Raw genomic sequence first — 19,362 nt, forward strand, 5'->3', positions numbered from 1 at the left:
CTTGGTACTATACACATTTATTTGTGTCAGGTTTTCTTTGGTACTATACACATTTATTTGTGTCAGGTTTTCCTTGGTACTATACACATTTATTTGTGTCAGGTTTTCTTTGGTACTATACACATTTATTTGTGTCAGGTTTTCTTTGGTACTATAAACATTTATTTGTGTCAGGTTTTCCTTGGTACTATAAACATTTATTTGTGTCAGGTTTTCTTTGGTACTATACACATTTATTTGTGTCAGGTTTTCTTTGGTACTATAAACATTTATTTGTGTCAGGTTTTCTTTGGTACTATAAACATTTATTTGCGTCAGGTTTTCTTTGGTACTATACACATTTATTTGTGTCAGCTTTTCTTTGGTACTATAAACATTTATTTGTGTCAGGTTTTCTTTGGTACTATACACATTTATTTGTGTCAGGTTTTCCTTGTACTATACACATTTATTTGTGTCAGGTTTTCCTTGGTACTATACACATTTATTTGTGTCAGGTTTTCCTTGGTACTATACACATTTATTTGTGTCAGGTTTTCTTTGGTACTATACACATTTATTTGTGTCAGGTTTTCCTTGGTACTATATACATTTATTTGTGTCAGGTTTTCTTTGGTACTATACACATTTATTTGTGTCAGGTTTTCCTTGGTACTATACACATTTATTTGTGTCAGGTTTTCTTTGGTACTATACACATTTATTTGTGTCAGGTTTTCATTTATTTTGTCAGGGTACTATACACATTTATTTGTGTCAGGTTTTCCTTGGTACTATACACATTTATTTGTGTCAGGTTTTCTTTGGTACTATAAACATTTATTTGTGTCAGGTTTTCTTTGGTACTATACACATTTATTTGTGTCAGGTTTTCTTTGGTACTATACACATTTATTTGTGTCAGGTTTTCCTTGGTACTATACACATTTATTTGTGTCAGGTTTTCCTTGGTACTATACACATTTATTTGTGTCAGGTTTTCTTTGGTACTATACACATTTATTTGTGTCAGGTTTTCCTTGGTACTATACACATTTATTTGTGTCAGGTTTTCCTTGGTACTATACACATTTATTTGTGTCAGGTTTTCTTTGGTACTATAAACATTTATTTGTGTCAGGTTTTCTTTGGTACTATACACATTTATTTGTGTCAGGTTTTCTTTGGTACTATAAACATTTATTTGTGTCAGGTTTTCCTTGGTACTATACACATTTATTTGTGTCAGGTTTTCCTTGGTACTATACACATTTATTTGTGTCACGTTTTCTTTAGTACTATACACATTTATTTGTGTCAGGTTTTCCTTGGTACTATACACATTTATTTGTGTCAGGTTTTCTTTGATACTATACACATTTATTTGTGTCAGGTTGTCCTTGGTACTATAAACATTTATGTCTGTCAGGTTTTCTTTGGTACTATACACATTTATTTGTGTCAGGTTTTCCTTGGTACTATACACATTTATTTGTGTCAGGTTTTCTTTGGTACTATACACATTTATTTGTGTCAGGTTTTCTTTAATTACTATACACATTTATTTGTGTCAGGTTTTCCTTGGTACTATACACATTTATTTGTGTCAGGTTTTCTTAGGTTTTTTTACTATACACATTTATTTGTGTCAGGTTTTCTTTGGTACTATACACATTTATTTGTGTCAGGTTTTCTTTGGTACTATACACATTTATTTGTGTCAGGTTTTCTTTGGTACTATATACATTTATTTGTGTCAGGTTTTCTTTGGTACTATATACATTTATTTGTGTCAGGTTTTCTTTGGTACTATACACATTTATTTGTGTCAGGTTTTCCTTGGTACTATACACATTTATTTGTGTCAGGTTTTCCTTGGTACTATACACATTTATTTGTGTCAGGTTTTCTTTGGTACTATACACATTTATTTGTGTCAGGTTTTCCTTGGTACTATACACATTTATTTGTGTCAGGTTTTCTTTGGTACTATACACATTTATTTGTGTCAGGTTTTCTTTGGTACTATACACATTTATTTGTGTCAGGTTTTCCATGGTACTATAAACATTTATTTGTGTCAGGTTTTCCTTGGTACTATAAACATTTATTTGCGTCAGGTTTTCTTTGGTACTATACACATTTATTTGTGTCAGGTTTTCTTTGGTACTATAAACATTTATTTGTGTCAGGTTTTCTTTGGTACTATAAACATTTATTTGTGTCAGGTTTTCTTTGGTACTATACACATTTATTTGTGTCAGGTTTTCTTTGGTACTATAAACATTTATTTGTGTCAGGTTTTCTTTGGTACTATACACATTTATTTGTGTCAGGTTTTCCTTGTACTATACACATTTATTTGTGTCAGGTTTTCCTTGGTACTATACACATTTATTTGTGTCAGGTTTTCCTTGGTACTATACACATTTATTTGTGTCAGGTTTTCTTTGGTACTATACACATTTATTTGTGTCAGGTTTTCCTTGGTACTATATACATTTATTTGTGTCAGGTTTTCTTTGGTACTATACACATTTATTTGTGTCAGGTTTTCCTTGGTACTATACACATTTATTTGTGTCAGGTTTTCTTTAATTTTATACACATTTATTTGTGTCTGGTTTTCCATGGTACTATATACATTTATTTGTGTCAGGTTTTCTTGGTACTATACACATTTATTTGTGTCAGGTTTTCCTTGGTACTATACACATTTATTTGTGTCAGGTTTATACACATTTATTTGTGTCACTATATACACATTTATTTGTGTCAGGTTTTCCTTGGTACTATACACATTTATTTGTGTCAGGTTTTCCTTGGTACTATACACATTTATTTGTGTCAGGTTTTCTTGGTACTATACACATTTATTTGTGTCAGGTTTTCCTTTGGTACTATACACATTTATTTGTGTCAGGTTTTCTTTGGTACTATACACATTTATTTGTGTCAGGTTTTCTTTGGTACTATACACATTTATTTGTGTCTGGTTTTCTTTGGTACTATATACATTTATTTGTGTCAGGTTTTCTTTGGTACTATATACATTTATTTGTGTCAGGTTTTCTTTGGTACTATACACATTTATTTGTGTCAGGTTTTCCTTGTACTATACACATTTATTTGTGTCAGGTTTTCCTTGGTACTATACACATTTATTTGTGTCAGGTTTTCTTTGGTACTATACACATTTATTTGTGTCAGGTTTTCCTTGGTACTATACACATTTATTTGTGTCAGGTTTTCTTTGGTACTATACACATTTATTTGTGTCAGGTTTTCTTTGGTACTATAAACATTTATTTGTGTCAGGTTTTCCTTGGTACTATAAACATTTATTTGCGTCAGGTTTTCTTTGGTACTATACACATTTATTTGTGTTAGGTTTTCTTTGGTACTATAAACATTTATTTGTGTCAGGTTTTCTTTGGTACTATAAACATTTATTTGCGTCAGGTTTTCTTTGGTACTATACACATTTATTTGTGTCAGCTTTTCTTTGGTACTATAAACATTTATTTGTGTCAGGTTTTCTTTGGTACTATACACATTTATTTGTGTCAGGTTTTCCTTGTACTATACACATTTATTTGTGTCAGGTTTTCCTTGGTACTATACACATTTATTTGTGTCAGGTTTTCCTTGGTACTATACACATTTATTTGTGTCAGGTTTTCTTTGGTACTATACACATTTATTTGTGTCAGGTTTTCCTTGGTACTATATACATTTATTTGTGTCAGGTTTTCTTTGGTACTATACACATTTATTTGTGTCAGGTTTTCCTTGGTACTATACACATTTATTTGTGTCAGGTTTTCTTTGGTACTATACACATTTATTTGTGTCAGGTTTTCTTTGGTTTTATACACATTTATTTTTGTCAGGTTTTCCTTGGTACTATACACATTTATTTGTGTCAGGTTTTCTTTGGTACTATAAACATTTATTTGTGTCAGGTTTTCTTTGGTACTATACACATTTATTTGTGTCAGGTTTTCTTTGGTACTATAAACATTTATTTGTGTCAGGTTTTCCTTGGTACTATACACATTTATTTGTGTCAGGTTTTCCTTGGTACTATACACATTTATTTGTGTCAGGTTTTCTTTGGTACTATACACATTTATTTGTGTCAGGTTTTCCTTGGTACTATACACATTTATTTGTGTCAGGTTTTTTTTGATACTATACACATTTATTTGTGTCAGGTTTTCTTTGGTACTATACACATTTATTTGTGTCTGGTTTTCGATGGTACTATATACATTTATTTGTGTCAGGTTTTCTTTGGTACTATACACATTTATTTGTGTCAGGTTTTCCTTGGTACTATACACATTTATTTGTGTCAGGTTTTCCTTGGTACTATACACATTTATTTGTGTCAGGTTTTCCTTGGTACTATACACATTTATTTGTGTCAGGTTTTCTTTGGTACTATACACATTTATTTGTGTCAGGTTTTCTTTGGTACTATAAACATTTATTTGTGTCAGGTTTTCCTTGGTACTATACACATTTATTTGTGTCAGGTTTTCCTTGGTACTATACACATTTATTTGTGTCAGGTTTTCCTTGGTACTATACACATTTATTTGTGTCAGGTTTTCTTTGGTACTATACACATTTATTTGTGTCAGGTTTTCTTTGGTACTATACACATTTATTTGTGTCAGGTTTTCCTTGGTACTATACACATTTATTTGTGTCAGGTTTTCCTTGGTACTATACACATTTATTTGTGTCAGGTTTTCTTTGGTACTATACACATTTATTTGTGTCAGGTTTTCTTTGGTACTATACACATTTATTTGTGTCAGGTTTTCTTTGGTACTATATACATTTATTTGTGTCAGGTTTTCTTTGGTACTATATACATTTATTTGTGTCAGGTTTTCTTTGGTACTATACACATTTATTTGTGTCAGGTTTTCCTTTGTACTATACACATTTATTTGTGTCAGGTTTTCCTTGGTACTATACACATTTATTTGTGTCAGGTTTTCTTTGGTACTATACACATTTATTTGTGTCAGGTTTTCCTTGGTACTATACACATTTATTTGTGTCAGGTTTTCTTTGGTACTATACACATTTATTTGTGTCAGGTTTTCTTTGGTACTATAAACATTTATTTGTGTCAGGTTTTCTTTGGTACTATAAACATTTATTTGTGTCAGGTTTTCCTTGGTACTATAAACATTTATTTGTGTCAGGTTTTCTTTGGTACTATACACATTTATTTGTGTCAGGTTTTCTTTGGTACTATAAACATTTATTTGTGTCAGGTTTTCTTTGGTACTATAAACATTTATTTGCGTCAGGTTTTCTTTGGTACTATACACATTTATTTGTGTCAGCTTTTCTTTGGTACTATAAACATTTATTTGTGTCAAGTTTTCTTTGGTACTATACACATTTATTTGTGTCAGGTTTTCCTTGTACTATACACATTTATTTGTGTCAGGTTTTCCTTGGTACTATACACATTTATTTGTGTCAGGTTTTCCTTGGTACTATACACATTTATTTGTGTCAGGTTTTCTTTGGTACTATACACATTTATTTGTGTCAGGTTTTCCTTGGTACTATATACATTTATTTGTGTCAGGTTTTCTTTGGTACTATACACATTTATTTCTGTCAGGTTTTCCTTGGTACTATACACATTTATTTGTGTCAGATTTTCTTTGGTACGATACACATTTATTTGTGTCTGGTTTTCCATGGTACTATATACATTTATTTGTGTCAGGTTTTTCTTGGTACTATACACATTTATTTCTGTCAGGTTTTCCTTGGTACTATACACATTTATTTGTGTCAGGTTTTTTTTGGTACTATACACATTTATTTGTGTCAGGTTTTCTTTGGTACTATACACATTTATTTGTGTCAGGTTTTCCTTGGTACTATACACATTTATTTGTGTCAGGTTTTCCTTGGTACTATACACATTTATTTGTGTCAGGTTTTCTTTGGTACTATACACATTTATTTGTGTCAGGTTTTCCTTGGTACTATACACATTTATTTGTGTCAGGTTTTCTTTGGTACTATACACATTTATTTGTGTCAGGTTTTCTTTGGTACTATACACATTTATTTGTGTCTGGTTTTCGATGGTACTATATACATTTATTTGTGTCAGGTTTTCTTTGGTACTATATACATTTATTTGTGTCAGGTTTTCTTTGGTACTATACACATTTATTTGTGTCAGGTTTTCCTTTGTACTATACACATTTATTTGTGTCAGGTTTTCCTTGGTACTATACACATTTATTTGTGTCAGGTTTTCTTTGGTACTATACACATTTATTTGTGTCAGGTTTTCCTTGGTACTATACACATTTATTTGTGTCAGGTTTTCTTTGGTACTATACACATTTATTTGTGTCAGGTTTTCTTTGGTACTATAAACATTTATTTGTGTCAGGTTTTCCTTGGTACTATAAACATTTATTTGCGTCAGGTTTTCTTTGGTACTATACACATTTATTTGTGTTAGGTTTTCTTTGGTACTATAAACATTTATTTGTGTCAGGTTTTCTTTGGTACTATAAACATTTATTTGCGTCAGGTTTTCTTTGGTACTATACACATTTATTTGTGTCAGCTTTTCTTTGGTACTATAAACATTTATTTGTGTCAGGTTTTCTTTGGTACTATACACATTTATTTGTGTCAGGTTTTCCTTGTACTATACACATTTATTTGTGTCAGGTTTTCCTTGGTACTATACACATTTATTTGTGTCAGGTTTTCCTTGGTACTATACACATTTATTTGTGTCAGGTTTTCTTTGGTACTATACACATTTATTTGTGTCAGGTTTTCCTTGGTACTATATACATTTATTTGTGTCAGGTTTTCTTTGGTACTATACACATTTATTTGTGTCAGGTTTTCCTTGGTACTATACACATTTATTTGTGTCAGGTTTTCTTTGGTACTATACACATTTATTTGTGTCAGGTTTTCTTTAATTTTACACATTTATTTTTGTCAGGTTTTCCTTGGTACTATACACATTTATTTGTGTCAGGTTTTCTTTGGTACTATACACATTTATTTGTGTCAGGTTTTCTTTGGTACTATACACATTTATTTGTGTCAGGTTTTCTTTGGTACTATAAACATTTATTTGTGTCAGGTTTTCCTTGGTACTATACACATTTATTTGTGTCAGGTTTTCCTTGGTACTATACACATTTATTTGTGTCAGGTTTTCTTTGGTACTATACACATTTATTTGTGTCAGGTTTTCCTTGGTACTATACACATTTATTTGTGTCAGGTTTTCCTTGGTACTATACACATTTATTTGTGTCAGGTTTTCTTTGGTACTATACACATTTATTTGTGTCTGGTTTTCGATGGTACTATATACATTTATTTGTGTCAGGTTTTCTTTGGTACTATACACATTTATTTGTGTCAGGTTTTCCTTGTACTATACACATTTATTTGTGTCAGGTTTTCCTTGGTACTATACACATTTATTTGTGTCAGGTTTTCCTTGGTACTATACACATTTATTTGTGTCACGTTTTCTTTGGTACTATACACATTTATTTGTGTCAGGTTTTCCTTGGTACTATACACATTTATTTGTGTTAGGTTTTCTTTGGTAATATAAACATTTATTTGTGTCAGGTTTTCTTTGGTACTATAAACATTTATTTGCGTCAGGTTTTCTTTGGTACTATACACATTTATTTGCGTTAGGTTTTCTTTGGTGCTATAAACATTTTTTGTGTCAGGTTTTCTTTGGTACTATAAACATTTATTTGCGTCAGGTTTTCTTTGGTACTATACACATTTATTTGTGTCAGCTTTTCTTTGGTACTATAAACATTTATTTGTGTCAGGTTTTCTTTGGTACTATACACATTTATTTGTGTCAGGTTTTCCTTGTACTATACACATTTATTTGTGTCAGGTTTTCCTTGGTACTATACACATTTATTTGTGTCAGGTTTTCCTTGGTACTATACACATTTATTTTCGTCAGGTTTTCTTTGGTACTATACACATTTATTTGTGTTAGGTTTTCTTTGGTACTATAAACATTTATTTGTGTCAGGTTTTCTTTGGTACTATAAACGTTTATTTGCGTCAGGTTTTCTTTGGTACTATACACATTTATTTGTGTCAGCTTTTCTTTGGTACTATAAACATTTATTTGTGTCAGGTTTTTTTTGGTACTATACACATTTATTTGTGTCAGGTTTTCCTTGGTACTATACACATTTATTTGTGTCAGGTTTTCCTTGGTACTATACACATTTATTTGTGTCAGGTTTTCTTTGGTACTATACACATTTATTTGTGTCAGGTTTTCTTTGGTACTATACACATTTATTTGTGTCAGGTTTTCCTTGTACTATACACATTTATTTGTGTCAGGTTTTCCTTGGTACTATACACATTTATTTGTGTCAGGTTTTCTTTGGTACTATACACATTTATTTGTGTCAGGTTTTCCTTGGTACTATACACATTTATTTGTGTCAGGTTTTCTTTGGTACTATACACATTTATTTGTGTCAGGTTTTCTTTGGTACTATAAACATTTATTTGTGTCAGGTTTTCCATGGTACTATAAACATTTATTTGTGTCAGGTTTTCCTTGGTACTATAAATATTTATTTGCGTCAGGTTTTCTTTGGTACTATACACATTTATTTGTGTTAGGTTTTCTTTGGTACTATAAACATTTATTTGTGTCAGGTTTTCTTTGGTACTATAAACATTTATTTGCGTCAGGTTTTCTTTGGTACTATACACATTTATTTGTGTCAGCTTTTCTTTGGTACTATAAACATTTATTTGTGTCAGGTTTTCTTTGGTACTATACACATTTATTTGTGTCAGGTTTTCCTTGGTACTATACACATTTATTTGTGTCAGGTTTTCCTTGGTACTATACACATTTATTTGTGTCAGGTTTTCCTTGGTACTATACACATTTATTTGTGTCAGGTTTTCTTTGGTACTATACACATTTATTTGTGTCAGGTTTTCCTTGGTACTATATACACATTTATTTGTGTCAGGTTTTCTTTGGTACTATACACATTTATTTGTGTCAGGTTTTCCTTGGTACTATACACATTTATTTGTGTCAGGTTTTCTTTGGTACTATACACATTTATTTGTGTCAGGTTTTCTTTGGTACTATATACATTTATTTGTGTCAGGTTTTTTCTTGGTACTATACACATTTATTTGTGTCAGGTTTTCCTTGGTACTATACACATTTATTTGTGTCAGGTTTTCTTTGGTACTATACACATTTATTTGTGTCAGGTTTTCTTTGGTACTATACACATTTATTTGTGTCAGGTTTTCCTTGGTACTATACACATTTATTTGTGTCAGGTTTTCCTTGGTACTATACACATTTATTTGTGTCAGGTTTTCTTTGGTACTATACACATTTATTTGTGTCAGGTTTTCCTTGGTACTATACACATTTATTTGTGTCAGGTTTTCTTTGGTACTATACACATTTATTTGTGTCAGGTTTTCTTTGGTACTATACACATTTATTTGTGTCAGGTTTTCTTTGGTACTATATACATTTATTTGTGTCAGGTTTTCTTTGGTACTATATACATTTATTTGTGTCAGGTTTTCTTTGGTACTATACACATTTATTTGTGTCAGGTTTTCCTTGGTACTATACACATTTATTTGTGTCAGGTTTTCCTTGGTACTATACACATTTATTTGTGTCAGGTTTTCTTTGGTACTATACACATTTATTTGTGTCAGGTTTTCCTTGGTACTATACACATTTATTTGTGTCAGGTTTTCTTTGGTACTATACACATTTATTTGTGTCAGGTTTTCTTTGGTACTATAAACATTTATTTGTGTCAGGTTTTCCTTGGTACTATAAACATTTATTTGCGTCAGGTTTTCTTTGGTACTATACACATTTATTTGTGTTAGGTTTTCTTTGGTACTATAAACATTTATTTGTGTCAGGTTTTCTTTGGTACTATAAACATTTATTTGCGTCAGGTTTTCTTTGGTACTATACACATTTATTTGTGTCAGCTTTTCTTTGGTACTATAAACATTTATTTGTGTCAAGTTTTCTTTGGTACTATACACATTTATTTGTGTCAGGTTTTCCTTGTACTATACACATTTATTTGTGTCAGGTTTTCCTTGGTACTATACACATTTATTTGTGTCAGGTTTTCCTTGGTACTATACACATTTATTTGTGTCAGGTTTTCTTTGGTACTATACACATTTATTTGTGTCAGGTTTTCCTTGGTACTATATACATTTATTTGTGTCAGGTTTTCTTTGGTACTATACACATTTATTTGTGTCAGGTTTTCCTTGGTACTATACACATTTATTTGTGTCAGGTTTTCTTTGGTACTATACACATTTATTTGTGTCAGGTTTTCTTTGGTACGATACACATTTATTTTTGTCAGGTTTTCCTTGGTACTATACACATTTATTTGTGTCAGGTTTTCTTTGGTACTATAAACATTTATTTGTGTCAGGTTTTCTTTGGTACTATACACATTTATTTGTGTCAGGTTTTCTTTGGTACTATAAACATTTATTTGTGTCAGGTTTTCCTTGGTACTATACACATTTATTTGTGTCAGGTTTTCCTTGGTACTATACACATTTATTTGTGTCAGGTTTTCTTTGGTACTATACACATTTATTTGTGTCAGGTTTTCCTTGGTACTATACACATTTATTTGTGTCAGGTTTTCCTTGGTACTATACACATTTATTTGTGTCAGGTTTTCTTTGGTACTATACACATTTATTTGTGTCTGGTTTTCGTTGGTACTATATACATTTATTTGTGTCAGGTTTTCTTTGGTACTATACACATTTATTTGTGTCAGGTTTTCCTTGTACTATACACATTTATTTGTGTCAGGTTTTCCTTGGTACTATACACATTTATTTGTGTCAGGTTTTCCTTGGTACTATACACATTTATTTGTGTCAGGTTTTCTTTGGTACTATACACATTTATTTGTGTCAGGTTTTCCTTGGTACTATACACATTTATTTGTGTCAGGTTTTCTTTGGTAATATAAACATTTATTTGTGTCAGGTTTTCTTTGGTACTATACACATTTATTTGTGTCAGGTTTTCTTTGGTACTATACACATTTATTTGTGTCAGGTTTTCTTTGGTACTATAAACATTTATTTGTGTCAGGTTTTCTTTGGTACTATAAACATTTATTTGCGTCAGGTTTTCTTTGGTACTATACACATTTATTTGTGTCAGCTTTTCTTTGGTACTATAAACATTTATTTGTGTCAGGTTTTCTTTGGTACTATACACATTTATTTGTGTCAGGTTTTCCTTTGTACTATACACATTTATTTGTGTCAGGTTTTCCTTGGTACTATACACATTTATTTGTGTCAGGTTTTCCTTGGTACTATACACATTTATTTTGTCAGGTTTTCCTTGGTACTATACACATTTATTTGTGTCAGGTTTTCTTTGGTACTATACACATTTATTTGTGTCAGGTTTTCTTTGGTACTATAAACATTTATTTGTGTCAGGTTTTCTTTGGTACTATACACATTTATTTGTGTCAGCTTTTCTTTGGTACTATAAACATTTATTTGTGTCAGGTTTTTTTTGGTACTATACACATTTATTTGTGTCAGGTTTTCCTTGTACTATACACATTTATTTGTGTCAGGTTTTCCTTGGTACTATACACATTTATTTGTGTCAGGTTTTTTTACTTTATTTATTTGTGTCAGGTTTTCTTTGGTACTATACACATTTATTTGTGTCAGGTTTTCCTTGGTACTATACACATTTATTTGTGTCAGGTTTTCTTTGGTACTATACACATTTATTTGTGTCAGGTTTTCTTTGGTACTATAAACATTTATTTGTGTCAGGTTTTCCTTGGTACTATACACATTTATTTGTGTCAGGTTTTTTTTGGTACTATAAACATTTATTTGCGTCAGGTTTTCTTTGGTACTATACACATTTATTTGTGTTAGGTTTTCTTTGGTACTATAAACATTTATTTGTGTCAGGTTTTCTTTGGTACTATAAACATTTATTTGCGTCAGGTTTTCTTTGGTACTATACACATTTATTTGTGTCAGCTTTTCTTTGGTACTATAAACATTTATTTGTGTCAGGTTTTCTTTGGTACTATACACATTTATTTGTGTCAGGTTTTCCTTGGTACTATACACATTTATTTGTGTCAGGTTTTCCTTGGTACTATACACATTTATTTGTGTCAGGTTTTCTTTGGTACTATACACATTTATTTGTGTCAGGTTTTCCTTGGTACTATACACATTTATTTGTGTCAGGTTTTCTTTGGTACTATACACATTTATTTGTGTCAGGTTTTCTTTGGTACTATACACATTTATTTGTGTCAGGTTTTCCTTGGTACTATACACATTTATTTTGTCAGGTTTTCCTTGGTACTATACACATTTATTTGTGTTTGGTTTTCTTTGGTACTATAAACATTTATTTGTGTCAGGTTTTTTTTGGTACTATAAACATTTATTTGCGTCAGGTTTTCTTTGGTACTATACACATTTATTTGTGTCAGCTTTTCTTTAGTACTATAAACATTTATTTGTGTCAGGTTTTCCTTGGTACTATACACATTTATTTGTGTCAGGTTTTCCTTGGTACTATACACATTTATTTGTGTCAGGTTTTCTTTGGTACTATACACATTTATTTGTGTCAGGTTTTCTTTAGTACTATACACATTTATTTGTGTCAGGTTTTCCTTGGTACTATACACATTTATTTGTGTTAGGTTTTCTTTGGTACTATAAACATTTATTTGTGTCAGGTTTTCTTTGGTACTATAAACATTTATTTGCGTCAGGTTATCTTTGGTACTATACACATTTATTTGTGTCAGGTTTTCTTTATATTTGTGTTTGGTTTTCTTTGGTACTATAAACTTTGTACTATACACATTTATTTGTGTCAGGTTTTCCTTGGTACTATACACATTTATTTGTGTCAGGTTTTTTTAGTACTATACACATTTATTTGTGTCAGGTTTTCCTTGGTACTATACTATATACATTTATTTGTGTCAGGTTTTCCATTTATTTGTGTCACTTTGGTACTATACACATTTATTTGTGTCAGGTTTTCTTTGGTACTATACACATTTATTTGTGTCAGGTTTTCCTTTGGTACTATACACATTTATTTGTGTCAGGTTTTCTTTGGTACTATACACATTTATTTGTGTCAGGTTTTTCTTTGGTACTATACACATTTATTTGTGTCAGGTTTTCTTTGGTACTATACACATTTATTTGTGTCAGGTTTTCTTTGGTACTATACACATTTATTTGTGTCAGGTTTTCCTTGGTACTATACACATTTATTTGTGTCAGGTTTTCCTTTGGTACTATACACATTTATTTGTGTCAGGTTTTCTTTGGTACTATACACATTTATTTGTGTCAGGTTTTCTTTGTGTCAGGTTTTCCTTGGTACTATACACATTTATTTGTGTCAGGTTTTCATTTTATTTGGTATATACACATTTATTTGTGTCAGGTTTTCCTTGGTACTATACACATTTATTTGTGTCAGGTTTTCTTTGGTACTATACACATTTATTTGTTTTCTTTGGTCATTTATTTGTGTCAGGTTTTCCTTGGTACTATACACATTTATTTGTGTCAGGTTTTCCTTGGTACTATACACATTTATTTGTGTCAGGTTTTCTTTGGTACTATACACATTTATTTGTGTCAGGTTTTCTTTGGTACTATACACATTTATTTGTGTCAGGTTTTCCTTGGTTATACACATTTATTTGTGTCAGGTTTTCTTTGGTACTATACACATTTATTTGTGTCAGGTTTTCTTTGGTACTATACACATTTATTTGTGTCAGGTTTTTTCCTTGGTACTATACACATTTATTTGTGTCAGGTTTTCTTTGGTACTATACACATTTATTTGTGTCAGGTTTTCTTTGGTACTATACACATTTATTTGTGTCAGGTTTTCTTTGGTACTATACACATTTATTTGTGTCAGGTTTTCTTTGGTACTATAAACATTTATTTGTGTCAGGTTTTCTTTGGTACTATACACATTTATTTGTGTCAGGTTTTCTTTGGTACTATACACATTTATTTGTGTCAGGTTTTCTTTGGTACTATACACATTTATTTGTGTCAGGTTTTCCTTGGTACTATACACATTTATTTGTGTCAGGTTTTCTTTGGTACTATACACATTTATTTGTGTCAGGTTTTCCTTGGTACTATACACATTTATTTGTGTCAGGTTTTCTTTGGTACTATACACATTTATTTGTGTCAGGTTTTCCTTGGTACTATACACATTTATTTGTGTCAGGTTTTCTTTGGTACTATACACATTTATTTGTGTCAGGTTTTCCTTGGTACTATACACATTTATTTGTGTCAGGTTTTCTTTGGTACTATACACATTTATTTGTGTCAGGTTTTCTTTGGTACTATACACATTTATTTGTGTCAGGTTTTCTTTGGTACTATACACATTTATTTGTGTCAGGTTTTCCTTGGTACTATACACATTTATTTGTGTCAGGTTTTCCTTGGTACTATACACATTTATTTGTGTCAGGTTTTCTTTGGTACTATACACATTTATTTGTGTCAGGTTTTCCTTGGTACCATATACACATTTATTTGTGTCAGGTTTTCCTTGGTACTATACACATTTATTTGTGTCAGGTTTTCTTTGGTACTATACACATTTATTTGTGTCAGGTTTTCTTTGGTACTATACACATTTATTTGTGTCAGGTTTTCCTTGGTACTATACACATTTATTTGTGTCAGGTTTTCTTTGGTACTATACACATTTATTTGTGTCAGGTTTTCCTTGGTATTATATACATTTATTTGTGTCAGGTTTTCCTTTGGTACTATACACATTTATTTGTGTCAGGTTTTCTTTGGTACTATACACATTTATTTGTGTCAGGTTTTCTTTGGTACTATACACATTTATTTGTGTCAGGTTTTCCTTGGTACTATACACATTTATTTGTGTCAGGTTTTCTTTGGTACTATACACATTTATTTGTGTCAGGTTTTCTTTGGTACTATACACATTTATTTGTGTCAGGTTTTCTTTGGTACTATACACATTTATTTGTGTCAGGTTTTCTTTGGTACTATACACATTTATTTGTGTCAGGTTTTCATTTGGTACTATACTATAACATTTATTTGTGTCAGGTTTTCTTTGGTACTATACACATTTATTTGTGTCAGGTTTTCCTTGGTCAACTATACACATTTATTTGTGTCAGGTTTTCTTTGGTACTATACACATTTATTTGTGTCAGGTTTTCTTTGGTACTATACACATTTATTTGTGTCAGGTTTTCTTTGGTACTATACACATTTATTTGTGTCAGGTTTTCTTTGGTACTATAAACATTTATTTTGTCAGGTGTACTATAAACATTTATTTGCGTCAGGTTTTCTTTGGTACTATACACATTTATTTGTGTCAGGTTTTCTTTGGTACTATAAACATTTATTTGTGTCAGGTTTTCTTTGGTACTATAAACATTTATTTTTATTTGTACTATATACACATTTATTTGTGTCAGGTTTTCTTTGGTACTATACACATTTATTTGTGTCAGGTTTTCTTTGGTACTATAAACATTTATTTGTGTCAGGTTTTCTTTGGTACTATACACATTTATTTGTGTCAGGTTTTCCTTTGTACTATACACATTTATTTGTGTCAGGTTTTCCTTGGTACTATACACATTTATTTGTGTCAGGTTTTCTTTGGTACTATACACATTTATTTGTGTCAGGTTTTCTTTGGTACCATACACATTTATTTGTGTCAGGTTTTCTTTGGTACTATATACATTTATTTGTGTCAGGTTTTCCTTGGTACTATACACATTTATTTGTGTCAGGTTTTCCTTGGTACTATACACATTTATTTGTGTCAGGTTTTCTTTGGTACTATACACATTTATTTGTGTCAGGTTTTCATTTATTTGGTACAGTACATACACATTTATTTGTGTCAGGTTTTCCTTGGTACATTTATTTGTGTATACACATTTATTTGTGTCAGGTTTTACACATTTATTTGGTACTATACACATTTATTTGTGTCAGGTTTTCTTTGGTACTATAAACATTTATTTGTGTCAGGTTTTCTTTGGTACTATACACATTTATTTGTGTCAGGTTTTCTTTGGTACTATACACATTTATTTGTGTCAGATTTTCTTTGGTACTATACACATTTATTTGTGTCAGGTTTTTTTGGTACTTTAGTATATACACATTTATTTGTGTCAGGTTTTTCATTTATTTGGTACTATACACATTTATTTGTGTCAGGTTTTCATTTTGGTATTATACACATTTATTTGTGTCAGGTTTTCTTTGGTACTATACATTTATTTGTGTCAGGTTTTCTTTGGTAACTATACACATTTATTTGTGTCAGGTTTTCTTTTGGTACTATACACATTTATTTGTGTCAGGTTTTCTTTGGTACTATAAACATTTATTTGTGTCAGGTTTTCTTTGGTACTATACACATTTATTTGTGTCAGCTTTTCTTTGGTACTATAAACATTTATTTGTGTCAGGTTTTCTTTGGTACTATACACATTTATTTGTGTCAGGTTTTCCTTGTACTATACACATTTATTTGTGTCAGGTTTTTTTTGTACTATACACATTTATTTGTGTCAGGTTTTCTTTTTTGGTACTATACACATTTATTTGTGTCAGGTTTTTCTTTGGTACTATACACATTTATTTGTGTCAGGTTTTCTTTGGTACTATATAACATTTATTTGTGTCAGGTTTTCTTTGGTACTATAAACATTTATTTGTGTCAGGTTTTCTTTGGTACTATACACATTTATTTGTTGTGTCAGGTCAGGTTTTCCTTGGTACTATAAACATTTATTTGTGTCAGGTTTTCTTTATAACTATACACATTTATTTGTGTCAGGTTTTCCTTGGTACTATACACATTTATTTGTGTCAGGTTTTCCTTGGTACTATACACATTTATTTGTGTCAGGTTTTCCTTGGTACTATACACATTTATTTGTGTCAGGTTTTCTTTGGTACTATACACATTTATTTGTGTCAGGTTTTCTTTGGTACTATATACATTTATTTGTGTCAGGTTTTCTTTTTGGTACTATACACATTTATTTGTGTCAGGTTTTCCTTGGTACTATACACATTTATTTGTGTCAGGTTTTCCTTGGTACTATACACATTTATTTGTGTCAGGTTTTCCTTGGTACTATATACACATTTATTTGTGTCAGGTTTTCTCTTGGTACTATACACATTTATTTGTGTCAGGTTTTCTTTGGTACTATACACATTTATTTGTGTCAGGTTTTCCTTGGTACTATATACATTTATTTGTGTCAGGTTTTCTTGGTACTATACACATTTATTTGTGTCAGGTTTTCCTTGGTACTATACACATTTATTTGTGTCAGGTTTTCCTTGGTACTATACACATTTATTTGTGTCAGGTTTTCTTTGGTACTATACACATTTATTTGTGTCAGGTTTTCATTTATTTGTTGGTACTATACACATTTATTTGTGTCAGGTTTTCTTTGGTACTATACACATTTATTTGTGTCAGGTTTTCTTTGTTTCACTTGGTCAGGTTTTCCTTGGTTCATAAACATTTATTTGCGTCAGGTTTTCTTTTTATACACATTTATTTGTTTTGTCATTTATTTGTGTGGTTTTCTTTGGTACTATAGGTTTTCTTCTTTGGTACTATACATTTATTTGTGTCAGGTTTTGGTACTATAAACATTTATTTGTGTCAGGTTTTCTTTGGTACTTGGTATTTGTGTTTGGTTTTCCTTTGTAATTATACACATTTATTTGTGTCAGGTTTTCTTTGGTACTCATACACATTTATTTGTGTCAGGTTTTCCTTGTATTATATACTATACACATTTATTTGTGTCAGGTTTTCTTTGGTACTATACACATTTATTTGTGTCAGGTTTTCTTTGGTACTATACACATTTATTTGTGTCAGGTTTTCCTTGGTACTATAAACATTTATTTGTGTCAGGGTTTCATTTATTTGTGTGTTGTGGTTTTCCTTGGTACTATACACATTTATTTGTGTCAGGTTTTCTTTGGTACTATACACATTTATTTGTGTCAGGTTTTCTTTGGTACTATACTATACATTTATTTGTGTCAGGTTTTCTTTGGTACTATACACATTTATTTGTGTCAGGTTTTCTTTTGGTACTATACACATTTATTTGTGTCAGGTTTTCCTTGGTAACTATACACATTTATTTGTGTCAGGTTTTCTTTGGTACTATACACATTTATTTGTGTCAGGTTTTCTTTGGTACTATACACATTTATTTGTGTCAGGTTTTCCTTGGTAACTATACACATTTATTTGTGTCAGGTTTTCCTTGGTCAGGTTATACACATTTATTTGTGTCAGGTTTTCTTTGGTACTATATACACATTTATTTGTGTCAGGTTTTCTTTGGTACTATATACACATTTATTTGTGTCAGGTTTTCTTTGGTACTATACACATTTATTTGTGTCAGGTTTTCTTTGGTACTATACACATTTATTTGTGTCAGTTTTCTTTGGTACTATTTTCTTTGGTAATGATACACATTTATTTGTGTCAGGTTTTCTTTTGGTATTATATATACACATTTATTTGTGTAGTTTTCTTTGGTAATTATACACATTTATTTGTGTCAGGTTTTTTGGTACTATACACATTTATTTGTGTCAGGTTTTCCTTGGTACTATACACATTTATTTGTGTCAGGTTTTCCTTGGTACTATACACATTTATTTGTGTCAGGTTTTCCTTGGTACTATACACATTTATTTGTGTCAGGTTTTCTTTGGTACTCATACTAACATTTATTTGTGTCAGGTTTTCCAGGTTTTCTTTGGTACTATAAACATTTATTTGTGTCAGGTTTTCTTTGGTACTATACACATTTATTTGTGGGTTAGGTTTTCTTTGGTACTATACACATTTATTTGTGTCAGGTTTTCTTTGGTACTATACACATTTATTTGTGTCAGGTTTTCTTTGGTACTATACACATTTATTTGTGTCAGGTTTTTCTTTGGTAACTATAAACATTTATTTGTGTCAAGTTTTCTTTGGTACTATACACATTTATTTGTGTCAGGTTTTCTTTGGTAACTATACACATTTATTTGTGTCAGGTTTTCCTTGGTACTATACACATTTATTTGTGTCAGGTTTTCTTTTATTAATATACACATTTATTTGTGTCA

Source organism: Tachypleus tridentatus, unplaced genomic scaffold (assembly GCF_004210375.1).
Source record: "Tachypleus tridentatus isolate NWPU-2018 unplaced genomic scaffold, ASM421037v1 Hic_cluster_2, whole genome shotgun sequence".
NCBI lineage: Eukaryota > Metazoa > Arthropoda > Merostomata > Xiphosura > Limulidae > Tachypleus > Tachypleus tridentatus.